Here is a 20,222-nt window from a genome sequence, read left to right as displayed (position 1 = left end):
AGTCATGCTGCTGGGAGTTCATCACCTCCCCAAGGCAAGCCCTTCCCTGCATCACAGCAAAGCTCACAGAATGGTAGGGGTTGGAAAGGACCTCTGGAGATCATCTACTCCAACCCCCCTGCTAAAGCAGGCTCACCTCGATCAAGGTGCACAGGAACACATTCAAGTAGGTTTCGAAAACCTCCAGAGAAGGAGACTCCACAACCTCTCTTGGCAGCCCATTCCAGAAGTCCATCACTCTCACGGGAAAGAAGTTTCCCCTCACGTTCAAGTGGAACTTCCCGTGTTCCAGCTTCTAACTGTTATCCTTTGTCCTGTCACTGGGCACTACAGAAAAAAGACTGACCCCACCCTTTTGACACCCACCCTAGAAATAGGGAACACTTCACAGATTTACATGTCATCCTCACACAGGGGCCATGCTAAACTTTTCTGTAACGTTCCAGTTGTAGTATGTGTGCTGCTGAGCTCACACAAGCTCATTACCTGTGCAGCCAAAGGCATGTTGGCAAAAGTGTTGCAAGGAGCTGAAGTCAGTATGTGTTCGTGGTGTTCCTTGTGCTGCTTCAGATCCAATGTTGGTGTCACTGCCTGGCACTGCACTGGGCTGCACATCCATGTGACAGGGGTCAGACCTCAGCAGTGGGGCTGAGGCAGTGGACAGAAAATGTGCATCTCATCAGTATTGAAGCCTCACACCTCTTTTGGTCACTTTTTAACTGGAGGCACTGTTTCACTCCAACAGAGAGAAAAGCCATTAATTTGGATGCATCACGTCTCAGTTTTTGGGTGCCTAAGCAGAGATGCTGATCTGTGCCTGATATTCATGGCTAGGAGCTGGCTTCATTCTAGCGAGCCACAGTGGAAGGTGACACTTCACAAACCCTACCTGGAAAAACAGGCAAACAATTCCAACTGAGAACCAAGAAGCAAAGGCACCCAAAGCCAGTGGTGATGGTAGAACTGACAGAGGCTGTGTCAGCTGAGGGCTGCACTGGTGCTAAGCTTTGCTTTGAAGGTGACAGAGATGATTTTTTTTTGTCATGAGCTGTCTCACTAATTCTGGTTTTGGGGCCTTTGGTTATATTTAAGTGGAGATCCTAAAAATGGACAGGTGCACAAGTATGTCACATATATGCTTTGGACAGATCTCCCTTCTCTGGCCAGTCCTGAGAAACTGGGTTTAGGCTAGCAGAGGCAGAAGAGGAAGGATGTCCTTTCTGAAGCATGTTCTTTCAACTGCACTCTTATATCTGCCTCTCATTGGCGTACTAAAAAGTGCACCAACCTCTGTAATTTGGTACTGCAACCTGATACCAGTGGCAGTTTTTTCTCCACCTCCTTGCCCCAAAGGCTTTGGCATTTGCCAGTGCCAAAGAGTCACAGCCCTATCTTCTTCCCCTGATCCATCCATCCAGAAAGAAGGGTGCAGGATTTGTTCCTTCATTAGGAAAAAAAATAAATGCAGCATCTAGATTCTCTCTAAGTGCCAGCATGGCCCCAAGATTATGCTGTTTCACACTGCAGAGTTGCATGGCCCTACTTCAGCCAGGAGCTGGAGCCTTGGCTCTTATCAAGTATTGGCCATTTAGGACAAGCACAAGGAATTTTGTTTGCTCAAATAATGACAGACTTTATTATGGAGCAACTGTACCATACTAAATGTTTAATAATTAAGCAATGAGATATGACAAGAGGCAAATTCCAGCACAGTTTTTACATGCCTTGGATTATATGATAAGGCCAAAAGTCAAGGAATTTTCATCAGAGGATCAAACTATTTTGCATTTGAATAACTTATTCTGTCTAGTTTTTACACTTTGTAACACAATGGTGATATTCCCTCATAAATATTGTAAGCATAAAATTTCTCATGGTCTAAGACCTTCAAATCTATTCTCCCAATGATATATGTGTATCACCAGCACACAGAATGGTGGAATACACCCCTTTGTCCATGATTAAGTCTGGAATTGATTTTCAGACTGCAGTTAGTGGGTCTGAAAAACAGGTTTGCTGATGGAATTGCTGACAGATTAACTACGTCGATGCAAGGGACATCGCCTCAGTGCCACGGTTGCTAACTCTCAAACATTTCTCCTTATGCCATAAAAAAATAAGAGAAGAACTTGAGATTTCAAGACAATGCTTTTTCTTATCTGCTTATCTTGATACGAGCTTATCTGTCTCCAGTAGAACTTGAGTATATTACAATGAAATGAAACAATTTCCACAGAAACATCACATTAATGAAGCATCAGCTCTGAGACTTGAATTCTACAAAAATCATGTGAAGCCAGAATGAGGATTCCCACAATAAATTTACAAGCTCTTTGTGATGTGTTTTGCAAGGACTTTCTTTACACAGAGAACATAATACCAGGCAGTGTGACGTGCTGTACAGCAAATATTTATTTTTGAGATAAGCATGCAGGCTTGGAAGGTCTAATGAGCTAATTGAAATAAATAAGGCTCTGCTGGAATTCAGGGCTGGATGCGTGTGGCTGTGATGGGGAACCTGACCAGCTGTTCTACTACTCCTTCTCTCAAGATCAAACTGCTGGTGGGCAAGATACCATAGCTTTAGGCTGCTCACCCTTCCTCACCTCTGCTCTGGGTGAGCCATACCTGCAGGAATAATATAAGCCATTCCTGACATTAATAGATATGCTAATAGTTAAGAAGTGCATACTTGATCAGGCCAATTAAAAGCAGAATCTTGCTCTTTGTAATGGCCAGAACATGTTCAGGGGGAAAAGAGCAAACGTCAAAAATTACATGTTGAATATTCTGTAACATAGTTGTATATGTCTATGATATTCATTAGAGATACCAAAAACACAATTGTGATACCTGCCCTCAAAAACTTCTGCTTTAGCAGCAACCTGAAGTTCAGGGTACGCTGGAAACCAAACCCATAGGAGTAACAGGCAACCAAGTGCCATCATGCATAGACTAACATTAGGGTAGGTGGAGACAGACCAAGAAGGTAAAGGCTGGATGGTCACCAAGTGTCACCTCAGAGCTGCTCTTAAACATAGCATAGGTGCAGATCTGATTACAATACAGAGAGGCAAGGAAGAGGAAAGAAGGCATCAGTTAAGATGTGATCATCTGGCTGTGTGGTTAGGTGTGCACATCTTCTTATGTGCTCAGCCAGCTGTGTGTGTGTAACATCTGGAGTTAGGAGGGGGAGTACAGCTGGGACACAGTCCTTTCCTGATTCCTGCAGATAATCAGCTTTTGCCCTGAGGCACTACACTTTGCTAACCATCTTCTTCAAATCCAATTTTAAATGGACTGCAAGATCATACTGTAACAGTGGCTGGCCAGTACAGCATATCAATGCTCTAAGTATGACCTGTACATTACAGCGTATTTCAGGCATTGGGAAAATGCAGAAGGAAATCAGCTATATTTTGTAAAACAACAGTATTATTTCTACATGGCTTTTTTTTTTGTTATTATTGTTAGATATCTATATTTTTACCATTTTCCTGAATAAGTGCAGTTTCACAGAGCTTCAGGGAAATGGCTGCATGTTAATACAGTCTAATTGACTTTTATGGTTATCTCTCAGGAGTCCTGGTCATAAAAGCTAATTAAATTATTCTGATCTACATATTCAAGAACCATTCTATTTTTCACTCTTGGAAAAAAAAAAAAAGGAAAAAGAAAAAAAACCACCAAAAAAACTGGAGACTCACACTCAATGTTAGGAAACCTCCTGACACTTCTCTTTTTGCAGTTTGATTTACTCAACGTTGCAGAATATATTTAACTTTCCTGAAGGAGTGACTGTCCTTACCAGTTTTAAGAACATTGGTTACGTTATTTCAGATCTCTCATTCTGCAAATGTGTGGAAAGATCTATATACTCAATTTACAGTTCTATATTCATCTAACAAGTCTCTAGAGAAAAGGGTTTTTAAAAAAACAAACCACAAGCCAGAAGTAAATCATCTGATTTTGTGTGATGGAGGCTTTACAAAGTAGACTTTCTGCATTTTCTTCATTCTCTTTGGTTTTTTTAGGTAGTCATTTTTTTTGTTTCTACTTTTTAGTTCCATGCTCCTTGTGAGAGATCCTGGCTTTGTTGTAATAACAGTTTAACAGCATGCCAGTTCTAATACTGTAAAAAAACCAACGCTGCTATTTTTTTAATCTGAACTCTCATTATTTTCCTGTATTTGCTACCCACATGGTGCCAGATTTCAAAGATATTTAAGTGCCAAACAAATCAGACATGTGCCATGCAAGATTTTATGAAGTAGACAGTATTTCCAAAAGTCTTAGTAGTAAGCCTAACTCTATCTTTCAACACCTAAATACCTTTCAAAACCCGGCCTGGGGAAGAAAGAAAAATTCCCACAGTTCAACTGAGTTATGGCTATTTGCCCAGACAGAAGTTGCAAAAAACAGCTCCTCTAGAGTTAGTATCAGCATATTTCAATAACTGTTTTTAAAGGCCTTCTGACACAATGCACCATACCAATCACTGTCCAAATGCCTTGATCCAACTAACACATCCTAAATAATTACCAAGAATTGGCCAGCAGCAGCTCTGGCTCCCTTGTGCTTGTACCCACCATGTTAGGGGGTACAAAATGCTCTAAACACTGGCAGTGAAGTGGTAACATCCCTCTTCTGCTGTTATATTATGGACTGATTGAACATCTTTTTCACTCTCTACCTGCCTGTCCCTCCTCCTCCTCTCAAATTCTTTGGCTCCAAGTATCATGTTAACACCTTCTGGTTTGTATCTGAGATTTACTTGGCAATACAACACAGAATCACAGAATTGCAGAATCTTAAGGGTTGGAAGGGACCTAGAAAGATCATTGAGTCCAACCCCCCCTACCAGAGCAGGACCACCTAGAGTAGGTCACACAGGAACTCATCCAGGTAGGTTTTGAATGTCTCCAGGGAAGGAGACTAAAAAACCCATCTGGGCAGCCTGTTCCAGTGCTCCCTCACAGTGAAGAAATTCTTCCTTGTGTTTCTTTGGAACTTCTTGTGTTCCAGCTTGTACCTGTTGCCCCTTGTCCTGTCACTGGACATCATTGAGAAGAGGCTGGCTCCATCCTCCTGATACACACCCTTTACATATTTGTAAACATTAATCACATCACCCCTCAATCTACTCTTCTCCAAGCTAAAGAGCCCCAGTTCACTTCTACTGCTTCTCCTTACTGATAGCCCACTCTTTTTTTCCCAGCTCTAAGGAGCTTTTTAAAAACCCATAATGTGACTTTTTAGAAGTTAATTTACGAAACATAAAGTAGGGAACATACCAAGGTACCAATGCAATTGGCGTCTATACCTATCAGCATCAGCAAATCTCTCTCTGAGAAGACCTTCAGTACGATGGGAGTTTGTAATGAACATGAAAATCTAAAGGTCACTTCCAACTGGGAAAAATAAAAGAGGAGCTGTTTTATCAAAAAAAAAAAAAAAAAGAAAAAGATCTTTTTCTACAAAGTAGTACAAAAAAATACAAAAGTTTGGGAACATTTACTAAACTTCCATAGGAAGACATGAAGAAAAGGAGGTAGAACTTCCTACTAATTTAATTAAATTGTGGAAGGGATTGTGAGGGACTGGCCACAAGATTGCTCAAGATTGGCCACTACCTGTGTTTCATACTCTGTAAGGCCATACTCAAAAACAAGAGCCACTTTGTTAGGTCAGGAGTTGTTAACCACCTACTAGCCACATTATGCAGAAGAGCTAGGGGTCTCTGCTTCTTCAGGAAGGACAGACCAACAACAAAATGTCATTGTGCTGGTGCCTAGTAGTCCTGTGTTGTGTGATAGAGAGGTTTGGATGCCAAGCTACTAGCTAAGGATCAAATTGCAAAAGAGAAAATGCATTTAGGGAGAGATCCTATGCAAAGCAAGGATTCTCATTGTGAGATGAAGAACAAGGGCTGCCATCAAAACAGGCACCTCTTGCATTCTTGCCAGCATGCATGTACAGATCCTACATGAAATCACAGCCACGTGCTCTGCATCACATTCTCAACTCTTAAATTACACAAACTCTAGGGTCCCGTGGATTGTCTGGGAAATTACTGGCAAAACCAGACATCTCTAGATGCAAGCAGTTCCTGTTTATAAAGATACCACCCCAGCATGCTTCCCTGAGCACAGCTGCAATCAAGCAGGGGAGTTGTGGTCCCATGCATCTGGCCCAGAATTCACCAGAGTGCTGGATGGACCAGCATGTCCCTGGGGGCCAAGCAGGGCAGGACTTCACCCCAGGCAAGTAGCAGGGAAACTGGAGATAGCTACATTCAACCGAAAGTCCAAATCATCAAGCATCTCTGTGATGGTGAGGTGAGTCCAAAGGCAAGACAGAAAGTCAGAGCACAGATCAGCATCAGGGTGACACGTCTGGGCACAGCTGTGATGGCACTGGAAACCAGCATTCCAGCATCACAGCTCAGATGAAAGTCTAAATGCCTGGGCTGAAATGGGCATCATGGGTAAAGGTTTGGTCCCTGATGAGGCTGGGGCAGGGCCAGTAAGGTTATGAGTGCACCCATGACCCTGAGATGCTCAGTCATTAAATCTTGCTAGTTTTAAGGATACAGGGCTTTCCCTGTGGTCTTCATGCCTCTCCTGTCTTTCCAGGATTTTTGTGATCTCTCTTACTGCATTCCTTGTAACCATACAGAGACACAACTGAGATTATCTCCCGCATTTGCAGTCCAGTTCCACTGTGACTAGGTGTGGAGGCCCCTCTCATTCACAGAGAATCACAGAATCACAGAATGGCAGGGGCTGGAAGGGACCTTTAGAGATCATCCAGTCCAACACCCCTGCTGAAGCAAGTCCACCTAGATCAGGTCTCACAGGAATGTGTCCAGGTGGGTCTTGAAGATCTCCAGAAAAGGAGACTCCACACCTTCCCTGGGCAGCCTGTGCCAGGGCTCCCTCACTCTCACAGTAAAATAGTTTTTTCTTATGTTTAAATGGAATTTCTTGTGTTCCAGCTTCATGCCATTACCCCTTGTCCTGTCACTGCATACAACAACAACAACAAAAAAAAAAAGTGATGCCCCAACCTCCTGACATCCACCATGTAGAAATTTGTAAATATTAATAAGATACCCCTCAGCTTCTCTTTTCTAGACTAAACAGCCCCAGTTCCCGCAGCCTTTCCTCATATGAAAGATGTTCCACTCCCCTGATCATCTTGGTGACCCTGTGCTGAACTCTCTCTAGAAGTTCGCTGTCCCTCTTGAGCTGAGGAGCCCAGAACTGGACACAGGACTCCAGATGAGGCCTCACCAGGGCAGAGTAGAGGGGGAGCAGAACCTCCCTGGACCTGCTGGCCACACTCTTCTTGATGCATCCCAGGATGCCATTGGCCTTCTTGGCCACGAGGGCACATTGCTGGCTCATGGTTAGTTTACTGTCAACCAGGACTCCCAGGTCTCTTTCTGCAGAGCTGCTCTCCAGCTGTCAACTCCCAGCCTGTACTGGTGCATGGGGTTGTTCCTCCTGAGATGCAGGACTCTGCACGTACGCTTGTTGAGCTTCATGAGGTTCCTTCCTCTCTGCCCAACTCTCAAACCAGTCAAGATCTCACTGAATGGCAGCACAGTAAATCAGCCAGTCCTCCCAGTTTGATGTCATCAGGGAACTTAACTGAGGGTACACTCATCCTCAATATCATTACTACACACATGAAGGAAAATAGTTATCAGGTGTAGTCAACATGGCTTCACCAACGGGAAATTCTGTTTGACCAACCTGAGAGCCTTCTATGAGTGCATAACCGGCTGGCTAGATGAGGGGAGAGCAGCGGATGTCATCTACCTTGACTATAGCAAGGCTTCTGACACTGTCTCCCATAACATCCTCATCAGGAAGCTCAGGCAGTGTGGATGAGATAGTGACTTTTTTATGTTCATCCTGAAGGGAAAGCAGCTGATACCCTCACAAAGTTTAATCCATTCCAGAAAAATACCAGCAGAGATGAAGCAGAGTTCAAGTACTGTCTTATTTGTATTTGCTTAACACTAAGCCCCCCAGGTACTAATGAACAGTAGCATTTCAAGGGCCAGGTTTCAGTAGTGAGTTTGTGCACATAAAAAGAAAGAATGTTAGTTCTGCAAGGGGCCTGGTAATCTGGAACATCTTTGTTTTTACCTGGGAAATCTGACTCCCCGGGTTTGTGCCTGGCAGTGCCATGCTGCAGGTGCTCACTGACAGCTGCAACAGCATGTGTGGTGCCTCTGGGGCCATTCCCAGGGACCTGATCAGGCAGGTCAATAAATATTGCTAACACATTTTAATTGAGGACTTCCACATACTGTTGATGTCCTTGTTTGTAGATGGATTGCTAGGATAGAGATTCACAACTTTTCTTGTTAAAAATGTCTGAAGCTGTTTACCACTACTGCTGTAACTCAGAAAGAAACCACCTCAGCTGGACCTTTTCCTCTTTAGCAAAGCCACACATTTTTGTGTATTTGATCTAAGGACAGTTATATTGTATTAGCCTGCAAGATTTGATAAACAGAGTGGACAACAAGATTACAGCTTATGGCGTTGACAGAAACGTGATCCATCCACCCAAACCTGCAGAGTGCTTAGTGAGGACTCAGTCTATTTTCCAGTGATCATACTCTGCTTCTACCTCCCACTCACCCTCACCCACAGTTCTATCTTGCTGTTGTTTCCTTTCCAGAAGGCACCACAGTTTCTGTAACTATTGGCTCTTATGACTCAAACAGTTTTCTGAACTCAAAGCTGGGTTGCAGAAGAACTGGTGAAGTAACTGCAGCCAAGGTTTTGGATTCTTCCAGAGACATCTTCTAACAGACTCCCGAGAAGAAGGGGAGTTGTTTTCTTTTAGCACAATGGCTATAATATAACAATGCAGTTTCTTGGTCTTTTGGGAAAGCTGTGTTTCATCTATTAATGAAAGTGTTACAAATCTTCAAGTTACTGTCTGACTGTTCCACAACTGAGTGACCAAGGAGTAACAGTTTTTAAAAGTAACTCATATTTGGAATTGGGATATATTGGTTGGTTAAAAAGGAGTTAGGAGCCTAAATGCCATTTAGAGCCTAGTCCTTAGCTGCAGCTTCTCAGATCATGGCCTGCCTACAGGGATGTGTGGCATGGGTTTGCCACTAAATCTGTGATCCTAAAGCTGGGTATGAAGGTGATGAGCATGACTCCGTTCAAGACAAACTTGCTTCCTGCATCACCCATGCTGTACAAGTACATCAAATTATGGTCCATCTCTTCTCACTGGACCTCAATAGCCCTTGTTAAGATAGTAAGGGTGGTTCTGGGGACAGATCTAAATTCAGATAAAACTTCATTTAATACATTAACAACTGCCACAACTGAATCGTGTTGCACTGAAGACCCATGAGGTGTCTGTGTCAGGAATGGCAGTGGTCTGGTCAAAGACAGAAGCCGGCTTCTCAACCCTGAAGGAGGCAGTTGGTAGGATGAAGATAAGCCATGCTTCTCTCCTCATCCCTAGTCAGGCACAGAGGAAGAATACCCACAGATATGCTCCCTTAGAGTATTACTATATATCAACAAACAGAAAGTTCCCCCTTCTTTTGACCTGCTGTGAGTCAAATATAACTATAAAGGTGTTTTCCAGTGTTGATCAAACAGCTTTTTCTCTAGTTACAATTCAGTAAGAAGATACTGGAAGTACTTTCTGATATTAGTAGCGTTACCTACAATTTGTGAGTAAAGTCTTCTTCCCCTATTTATCCTTTGGCTTGTTTGTACTTATTTTTATGGATGTTCCTTACCACATTGTTTGTATTTGCTTACATTCATCAACCACTTCAGCTGCACTTTCTTATATCGATGTAACCACTTTTCTCATGTCCTCTTGGTGTTTGTTCTCTGCTTTGTTTGGATTAAAAAAGGACTCACACTCACAATCTCACCAATTGCTACTTGAATATTTACCAGTACCTACTTGTAAATTCCTGAAAGTTTTAGTGAGTTTTGCATAGTTTTTCTGATTATTATCTCTATTGTCCTTTATAAAGCAAAACTTATGCCAGAGTCATCACTATTCTGCATTCTTCCAGTTCCAGAAACAACCCTCAAGTCAGACTGGACCCTGCTGGTCTGGGTATCTGTGTTTTTGCTAGATGTCCAAGTTAAAGCTTAGCCCAGACCACTAGAAGTGCAAGTAGAAAGGAAATAGAGTTGCAAGGGGAAGACAACTCTACCTTGTTACATTAGAGATATCACCTTAGGTGCATATTCCCACCCCTCTCACAGAAACAAAAGTAATCTTGTGCCTGATACTGCCAAGGGCTACGCTCTCTCTGAGGAGGTGCTATGTAAGGGTGAGACTTAGGTAGGATGCTATTCTGAAAAAAGTTGTGTTGAAGTTTGGGCACAGATGGATGCAAAAAAACTTAACAACTGTCCTGTCTATGACATTGTCACCTTCTACACAAATATTGATAGCCCTTTTTTCTCTGTAATTCTTCTGTTTGTCATAGTCATCTTAAACAACTATTGGAATGTGCAAGTAAAAAAATCAGAAAGTATCATTAAACTTGTTTCTTCATGACTCTCTTGAACTCACTGATCTCTACCATCTGTGCAGCACACAGATATTTTTAGCAACTGTAAACTATAGTGATGGGCCAGAAACACACAGCTTAGTACATTTCAGTCAGAATCTGAAACTGTGCCACTTGGGCCAACCACACGTAACGTGAGTATTTGTAATAAGTCACCTACGTCAACAATGTATTTGTCCCCTACTAAAAATCATACTATGTAGATGGTGCCATGACCATCAGAAGGCAGGGACAGTGCGGTAGGTCAGGAGGGTGGCTGTTACAATTTCTATCCTGTTAGCTGACAGTAAGTGGGTCGTATGAACTCACTGGGAAGTGTAACTTCAAAGCCCCAAAAAGGCACCCACTCTATCCTCACTGCTCTGTGTCTAGGTACTCATATGTTTATATACTTAGCTAACGTTGCTTTAAGTATAGGAGAGAGAACATTTAAAAGGGTAGTATTTAAAAAATGGCTTGGTTACTTCACAACGGCTTTGATCTATTGATTATACTTTATGTATATTCTACAAATATGCAAAAGAAGAAAACAGGATTCAAAAGTAGGTGACGGCAAGATCCTTCCCTATGTTTTGGTCCCTTTATGCCAAATACAGTATTGACAGCACAATAAAAGAGATCCACAAAATTAGCAGCCACAAATATTCCTATGGTTAAAGCACTGGTGAAGACAGTAGTAAAATCCGGACACTTGTGTCAATAGTGACATAGGAGAATGCCAGGAAGGGGGCCAATGAGGAGATGAAAACCATCAGGCACAAGGGTGGTTCTTGGTTGTGTTGTAGTCAGTGGATTTAAGCTGCAACACCTTTGAAAACTCCAGTACATGCCACTGATGGTATGCAAAAAGGAGAATGTCTCCAGGCTTACAATATCTGTATTGCATCTCCTGGAGATGCATCACAAACAAAGAATTTTACTTGCAAATTTTTGAAAACATTGCTATACAATATTGACAAACAGCTGAATTATTTGTTACAAAGGATGAGAAAGAAAATGGTCCAGCTGGTATCAACAGGGGACTGGGAGTCAGGAAGTCTGGGTTATGTCCTAGCTCTGTCTTAAAAAGGGATGTTTAATTGTATAATTCTCTTAACATACATGTAAATTGTCATGTCCATCTTTTAAATAATACTACTCATCTGCCCAGAAGCTTATATCATTTCTAAGAAAGCCATTTAGCTACTTGGATGACAGGAGCTCTGAGCATGTATTGCATTATTACTAGCCCATGTGGTGTGAGGCTGTCTTCACTGAAATATTAAGCAACAATCTGATTGATTCTTATGACTTCTTGTACTGAGCCATTACCCAGAGTCAAATGTCTTCTTTGCTGATTTGACAAGCCTTGGGAAGCATTCTATGTCTCTCTTTACTTCCAAACACCTTAAAAAGACACATTTTCTTGCCTAGAGTCTTACCAAACAAGTCATAATTCTGCTGCCTGTGGGTTGAAGAACATCTCTTTGTGCTAGACTCTTCTCCAGGCTTGTTCAAGCCTTGTCCTTTGGGTTTTTTCCTCCTCATCTCATTTCAGTTGTCATCAAGTTGGGAGAGAGTTATCATTTTCATTGTTTCATTTATGGAAGCATTATCCAGTAGGCTCACACCAGCTTTATATGGACCTTTCTTGTAGGTGATGATCTTCTGACTTTTTTTTTTCATTTGCAGATGCTCCTGTTTTTTAAGTGCTCTGTTACAACCTCCAGCCTCAGTGAGGTGCAGCCTTACATACAATGTTTGTTTAATGGAGTGAAAAGCTCTTTTTTTTCCCCCGACAATATTCTCACTGACTTCAGCAATAACTTCACTGCAAATAGAGATCAAAATTTACCCTGCATTTGGGAGTGCCTTGACTTAGTTGCTAGAAGAGCCACCATTTTTCAAATAAATATTTACATTTCTGTTTATTTGTGGTTGATTGTATGGGAAACAATTAAATGGATTCTTTTCCCAACTAAATCTGAATTATTCATATTTGGGGCTAAAGAGTTCGTTGTGCAATTTTTACTTGCTTTGCTACATTTTTATTGCTGAAATTTGTTATGTTGAAGAATCATTTGTGTCAGAAGTAGTCAGCAGGCAACTTAATTAGTCATGAGTACACATTTCTGGGTGTCACATGGATCATCCGGAAGAGAGCACAGACAGCATCAGAAGAAAGCCGGCAGCATCACAAAACGTTCCTCTAAACAACTGGGAACTTTAAGGACAGATAAAGGTTTTTTGTACTTAAAAATAGCTTCCTAGATAATCATTCTGCCCATATGTTGAAGACATACTGCATTGTCATTTCCTTATGTTTGTTTATTAGTATATGCAGTGTGTAGATAGATTGTGGATTGTTTTCCTGACTTCAAAACGCTGAAGTTTTACTTAGAATTTAAAAGGGGGTATTAAAGTTATTTTACATGGGAAAGAGGTTATATAGATATTGAATGGCATGGGCTTTCATTCTTCTGACTCCAACAGAATGTAAAAAAAATCGTTAGACAAGATAACCTTCTCAGTGCTCACAGGAGTCTCATGAAAGAAGAAAAGTGAACTGCATAATCCATTTATATAAAGTTAGCTACAAGAAAGTGCAGTTGAGGGAACACACACAATCTAGACACGTCACTCACAGTCCTCGTGCTGAAATCCCACTGAGGCAGCAAGAAACTCCTGTGCAAAGAAACCTAGCAGGTGTGGGCCTTACCTTTGTGCCTTCAGCACACCAACTCTGTTTTCCCGATTGCAGGTGGTTTTGCCTCCATAAAACTTTTGTATTGAACTACTAATATAGGATATGTTGAGACATATCCTATTTGAAAGTGTAACATTGTAATTGCATTTATTTCATAAAATTCCCTGATCTTGGTACAAAAAATATAGTTTTTAATGGATATTCCATTGACCACCAAGGCAATCAGGGCTTTAGTTTTGCTTTCAGTGAAGTTTCAGTTTTCAACAGACACAAGAACAGATCTACATTCATGACTGCTTTTTATAATTAAACCAAAAAGAGAGGAGCTGCTATTAATGTAATGCAGTTTTCCAAATCAATACTGTGGCTTCTTCCTCTCTGATCTGATGAAATACAATTCCAGAAACACAGAGCACATCACTGCTTGCGGGTAGGGAGGCACAGAGTACCTAACGTTCCCTCACGGTCTGAAAAAGGGAAACCTGATTGGTGGACCTTAAAGAAGAGAGGCCAAGGGGAGCTGGTAGAGCTGAGCAGTTTTGTAAAGCAAAGGACATCAGTTTAAGCCACTGTTGTGCCTGTGTTGGTTCCCCACAGAGGGAAGGTATTATCATCCTCCTCCTTGCTTCCTCGTTAGTTATTTTTGGCTCCAGATGAGTCCTTTAGTCCTATTTACCAAGAATGCTAGACTTCCGTCACTTTCATAAGAAGAAAAACAGCAGCAAAACAACATGCATGCCTGGGTGTGCTCCAGAGAATGAAGCTCAAGGATAGAAATTGCTGTGACATTTTAATATAAAAAAGAAGGTTTCCAATTTAGCAACTGAGTTTGTGTCATAAAATATTATACTGGCAAAGATAACATACTTCGTAAATACATTTTCCAAACTTTCCCAAATTCAGCTTGTGCTACACATTTCATCTTGTCATTAGGACCTTGTGCAAAGTTCAAGAAGTTATATGAATGTTTCTGCCACAGTGAGGCCTGGCATTCCAAAGTAGAGAGTGTTAGAGTGCAGGGTACTATGTTCCATCAGAGGACCGAGTTCTACCAAACACTGCAAAAACTGCATCAACTTTGCCTATTTCTTGTTTAGTTTTTAAAAAGAGAGAGAAAGCTGTGATAAAACAAAAATCAAAAGAAATATTTCTATCAAAATAAAGTTTTCAGAAAATATTTTGGGTGGTTCTTTTTTCACAAGAATGAAACCTCCAAACGCTCTGTGGAATTCACACCACGCGTCTGCACTTTAGGACATTCTCAGCATCCTCTCAGAAATCTTAGCTGTGACCAGTAGGGAAGTTCTTCTGTACATTCATGTCTACATTGTGGATGTTTTCATCTGGATTAGTCATCTAAACTTTCCACATAGCCAGTTTCAATGGGAGAAACAGATCCTTCTAAAGAAGTGGTTCATCTCAGTCATAAGCAGACCTAATAAATTTAACTCCTTAAAAGTCCAGTTCTATCTATTGGTAAAAATAGCCCAAGGTGCCTAGCTCAGATGTAGATGTTTGAATTGTAGATGACTCAAGCTAGGTGAGATGAATTCTGCCTCATATGTCTTCTTGATTTTACAGCCTCTCTTGGAAGCAGACTCTGGAGGAGGCAGCGAAAATAGTGAGACTTTTTTGTTCTGTAAATCAGAAAGTTTGGTGTTCCCCAGGCAGGTCTACTCACCATATGTCTTTACATTTGTTCTGTATCACAAAATTGACTTCTTATTGCCTGGTTAGATATAACATTTTTGAGAAGCCAACATATGGTGGTACAACACCACTTTTCAGAACTGGGATGTTAGGGACAGCAGTGGGGAATTCTGTTTAAAAAATTGGTGTTAAGAGCTATCCTCAAAAAATCTCTACTAAATTGGGAAAAGGAAAAAGGGAGGTTTATTACCAAAAGTATATCTTCTTAAAATATTGATAAATTACTTAACGTACCATGAGGTGGTTGTATCAGAAAATGCTTATGGCAGTTGTTGAGTATTGCACTGAGTATTTGACTCTGTGCATCCAAATGCACAAAATTTCTTTACACATAGACAGATGTTTAAGATGCAAATACTTTAGAGCTGAATCTGTCAGGTCTAAAAAAAAAATCATCTTTGCATGCTATTTTCTCCATCTTTCAAGTAACATTCAGTTCATTATTATTTTTATGTTCCAGGATAAAGAGTAAATAATGTAATGGCAACCAGCTGTCTCACTGGCACCAATCTCTGTGCCCCCTGAGGCTTCGATACAGTTGGTAGGTGCCTCACGCTGTGAGAGCCAGCAAAAGAAATATCAGAGGCAGTAGAAAGAATTGGGAAGAAAAATGTCTCCCTGGTTCAGATTCAGCACACTTTGGGACAAATTCTTGCCCTCAGGATAGAGAAGGCCACTCTCCAGACCTGTGATGCTGCCCAAGGGCAATTCATAGGCAGGACACTGGCAGTAACAGGGACAATGTCTATACAGCTCCAGAAGGATGAAGCTTTTGGAGTGTTGCAGTTTCTCTCTGGACTTTGTCACATAGGTCGCACTGAATCACATCCAGGGGTAATGTGGTAAGAGATACCAACAAAGCTGCTTGCTCCTGTGGGGTAATACTCCCTACATCCTAATACTTCAGATAACTAGTGTCATCTTCAGAGTGTTCCACCCACTGCCTTAATCTCCCTACATCTAAGCTGAGGAAGTCTCTGCCACCGGGTTCCCCATCTGGACTAATCATGCCAGACCTTGAGCTCAGAGTGTCTGATCTCGCTTCACACGAGCTCCCAAAGCTCTGCTGGCATGCCAGTATTGCTGCTGAATCACCAACATGTCTTAGTCAGCCTGCTTAAAATGGCATAGCTCTGAATTGTCTGGTTGCCTCCTCCAAACTGCATCTGACCTTCTGTCAATCCTGCTCACTCCTTTCTAGCTATTGGCCTCATCTCTGATTTTGCACCCCCCACAATCTTTGAGATATATATGCTCCAAAGGCCATGCAACTGTCTGTTGCCCCTTCCTCTGGTGAGGTACCTCAGCTTTCCTACATTTGCACTATCAAACCATAAACCCTTTAGGGCAAGGGCTTCTTACATGTTAGACGATAACTTCTTCCAGTACCACACCATGTACATTTACAGCACTATTTAAAACAGCTCTACCTTCAGTGCAGCCACATGCTGAGTTTAGCTCCACAGCCTTTGGGTAGCTTTTATTTTTCTTCCTCAACATTTCACAAATTGCTTGCTGCTACGTAGCACTTGTTACTATTTGCTAAGGGAGATGATATGATGTATCATCACTCAAGATAAGTTTTTTTTTTGTGGAGATAGTGTTAGCTTTCTTTCCAAAAATTCACCTATGCCTGCATAGGAATGGAAGCTTAGGCTCTACCCCCAGAGGGGCCTTGACTTCATTAACACTTCCATTTAGCTCAGACAAGTAATTATTAATATCAACACCCAGTTCTAGCAAATCTAGCTGGATGTGCCACAAGGTGACAAGATGTAATAAACATAAAACAATAATACACTTAGAGGAAGAGAAAATACTCCTTTAAGTTAACAAGGGACAGACAAGACAGTAACAACAACAAATAGTGATGCATACAAATAGTTTAATATTTTTTAACTTAATCTTGTTTCCATACACTAATTTTTTAATGCTTTTTCCCTTGAAGTGTTAGGGACAATTTTAATTATTTACTCAGGTTAATGAAGAAATTAAGCTCTGCTTCCTGAAATATAAATACCAGGATGTTAGATGACACAAATGCTATTTTTATTTAGCTCAGGAACAGTTGGTGATAAATGCAATGGCTCTTCTCCCAATGTCTGCCAGGGGCCAGGGCATCTTGGCAAGGTGTGTGGGCTCCCCCTCATCTTCCCATCCTGTGTATGCTCAGGGCTAAACAAGGAACAGCAGGGTCAGGGCACTCAAGTTCATAGCAAAAGCCAGATAGGATGAGAGAGGCTTTTCTTTCACTGTGCACTCTGTGTTTGCGTGTGTGTGTGTGTGTGTGTGTGTGTGTGTGTACATGTGTGGTAATATGCTGGAAGCAAGACTTTTACCAGGAGACCGTGTCATCAAATGACTCATGTTATCACAAAATCATAGAATGATTTGAGTTGGAAAGGATCTTAAAGATCATCTAGTTCCACTCCCCTTTTTTCAGGTAAGTCCTCAAATCAAGATGCAGGACTGCTTACTTAGGCTACTCAGTCTTGGTTAGTATAATACATGGCAGTCCACCTTTTAATGGGAAAGCTCAAAGGAAAAGAAACTATCATGGGAGCCACTTCTTGTTGCCTGTAAGTCTGTGCTCAGCTTCCAGCAGCCTCACAGTCATCATAGGACTGTATCTATTGGATAGATGTCCTTGGAGACACCCCAAGGTCTGTAAAGACCTTCGTTACAGGAAGGTTTGTGCCGTGCTTGGTCAGCTACAGCTCAGTTACTCCCAAACTCTCTAAACTCAAAAGGACAGGAAGAAGAAGGGACAAAATCCTAAACATAGTTCCTAAATTTTACTTAGATATGAAAACCTATGTGTTTGGCAAATTCACACCGGGAATTAGAAATGTTTCTCTCCCTCTGAGCCTTTCTCTATGATGCAACAAAGCTGAGGTGGTTCAGGTCAGGGCTCTTTAGGATGTTGGTGACTAACACTGCCTGGCTGTATCTTCTAAAGGAGTAAGGAGCAAAGTGGAAGAGCCTGAGAAATGAAAGGGTTAAGATAGCTACCTGAACACTACTCCTCACATCTTCTCTATTTCTTTAGACTTTTGACCAGCAGAACCCCTTTATGCCATATGTGAAGGGGTGTCACTATTAGGAGTGTTTTCAAATATCTGTCCAAGAAAAAAATCCTTTTTACTGCGATCAAAGCCCATTTCTTCTCCTCTAGCTGACATAGTTTACACTTACATTCTTAAAAGGAGTTTTTTCTCCTGTACCTCCAATACCTCAAAATTATTTTTACATTTCCATCCTGTCCTCCAGTGTACCAACAGTTCATCTTCAAACGGTGTTGTCTTCAAATTTACTAAGTTGTTTCATCATCTGAGTTGTTAATAAACATACTGAATAGTTCCAGACCCAGAGAGGTCCCTCTCTGACCCTACTGCATACCTCTGTACAATATGTTGGTGAACTGCAAATTAAGACTTTCCAGACATGGAAAATTGGACAATAATCTTGGCTATTCATGCCATGTATCACATTCAGGATCCCAAATAACTTCATTCTCAGCCTGGGCAGTAAAGACTCAAGTAAAGAGAAAAAAAAAAAAAAAAGAAAAAGCTCAAGTAAAGACTCATTGCCAACCTTCCTCATAAACTCCTTACATGTTTGATGCTTTCCACACTTCCTCCCATCCATCATATTCCTGTCAGAGACATCACAAGAGCAGGAAGATAGTTATTACCGGTGCTGCCCTAAGGAGCAGCTACCAGATGGTGGAGCCACACGCAGAAGACCCTAGGCTCTGGCTAGGGGAACTCTGCATTTTATCTAGGGATAAATCTGGAAGTCCTGAAGAAGAAAATAAGAATAGAGTTAGTTTTTACACTTTCACTCCAGGAATCTGACCGGGATTCTATGGTGAAATGCTCAAAAGAAGAACTAAAGCAAAACCAGACCAGAGACTGCAATTACCGAATTACTTGATATGCTTTGTTTGTCCTCAAAGCATATCAAAAAGCTGCAGAAGCACAGCAGAAATAAGGCTTCTAAAGGCAACACTATAAAACTGTACCCACCGTCTGACCCATGGCTCAGAGTTTAGGCAGCCTGGGGCTAGAAGTGCATGTCGTTCTTGTCCAAGTTTTAACTAATTGTCATGGTGCATTTGCCATTTTCCTATGGCTGACTAAAAAGATGCAGTTAAAGCTGCCCACATCATTTTAAAATTGGTTTTAATTCTTCATTCAGTGAAGCCAAGCTTTTAGTCATAGTTCCTTAGCTCAAAGAAGGGAAGCAATAAGGGAAGAGCAAAGAAGCATAAGCTTATGTTATATGTAGATGGTTAGTCCTCTATGTAGTCCCCAAATCTCTTTTACTTGGCCTTCTAAAAGACATACATTTCAATGAGGAATTTGAATGAAGGGAACAGTGCCCTTAGTGACTCCTTAAGGCAATAGCTGCAATAATCTTCTCAGATGAGGAAAGTATACATACGTATGTCTTCATTAATATTCTACAGGATAATGCATTGCTTGAAGAATGGCTTCCTACATGAATAGCTGAGCATCCCCTAACATTCAAAGGGGTTTTGTGTTAAAAGCAGCATACAAGGCAAACAGCACGACCTTGTAGAGCACACTCCCATGACAGGGCATACTACTGTGAAGCGCATGCCGTATCAGCACTCACAGAAGCAAACCTGATCTGTATGGGTAAAGTTGTATGCCTAAGGCATTCGCTGGGTACAGCCCCACAGCTGCAGCCACTGTAGAAGCTGTTTCATAGCCTGTCTTTCCAACAGAAACAATAATATTTCTCAAAAATAAAATACTACCGATAGTAGTATGGGGTAATGCTTCTCTGAGGCATACTGTGAGGATAATCAAGCACTGGGAGTGCTTTCCTAAAGCACAAAGTCATTCTTTCTCCTGATTAGGAGCCCATTCAGAAATGACTGGTTTTCAATGCCTCCGAGAACCAGACAACTGCATCCCTCATATCAGAACGTATTCCTCAGGTGTATTTCTATGTGCCACATTCCTCTTCAGGCAAAACGATTTTATGATGGCTAAGCACATCAAACTATTGTTAAGCTAGTTAGCAAGCAGAACATAAAGTGGTAGCATAGGCAAATGACTGCTATCTGTGCCCAAGCTGCATCTACTCCAGTTGCTACCCTGTGCTGTCTTATCTTTACTGCTGCTGTTACCAGCATGAAGTACATTAAAATTAGCACAGGTAGCTCGTAGGTATGCCAAATTTGCCTTGAGCAAATATTTATAGTCT

At 41.4% G+C, this 20,222-nt stretch overlaps 1 non-coding gene across 1 annotated transcript; it reads right to left on the bottom strand.

Moving 5' to 3' along the window:
- Positions 1-369: 369 nt before the first annotated feature.
- LOC133624718 (U6 spliceosomal RNA) lies at positions 370-473 on the bottom strand. The gene has a single exon (XR_009818069.1). It is a non-coding gene; the product is annotated as a U6 spliceosomal RNA (small nuclear RNA).
- Positions 474-20,222: the final 19,749 nt, after the last annotated feature.

Source organism: Colius striatus, chromosome 1 (assembly GCF_028858725.1).
Source record: "Colius striatus isolate bColStr4 chromosome 1, bColStr4.1.hap1, whole genome shotgun sequence".
Classification (NCBI taxonomy): domain Eukaryota; kingdom Metazoa; phylum Chordata; class Aves; order Coliiformes; family Coliidae; genus Colius; species Colius striatus.
This window is presented reverse-complemented; position numbering and strand designations above follow the sequence as displayed.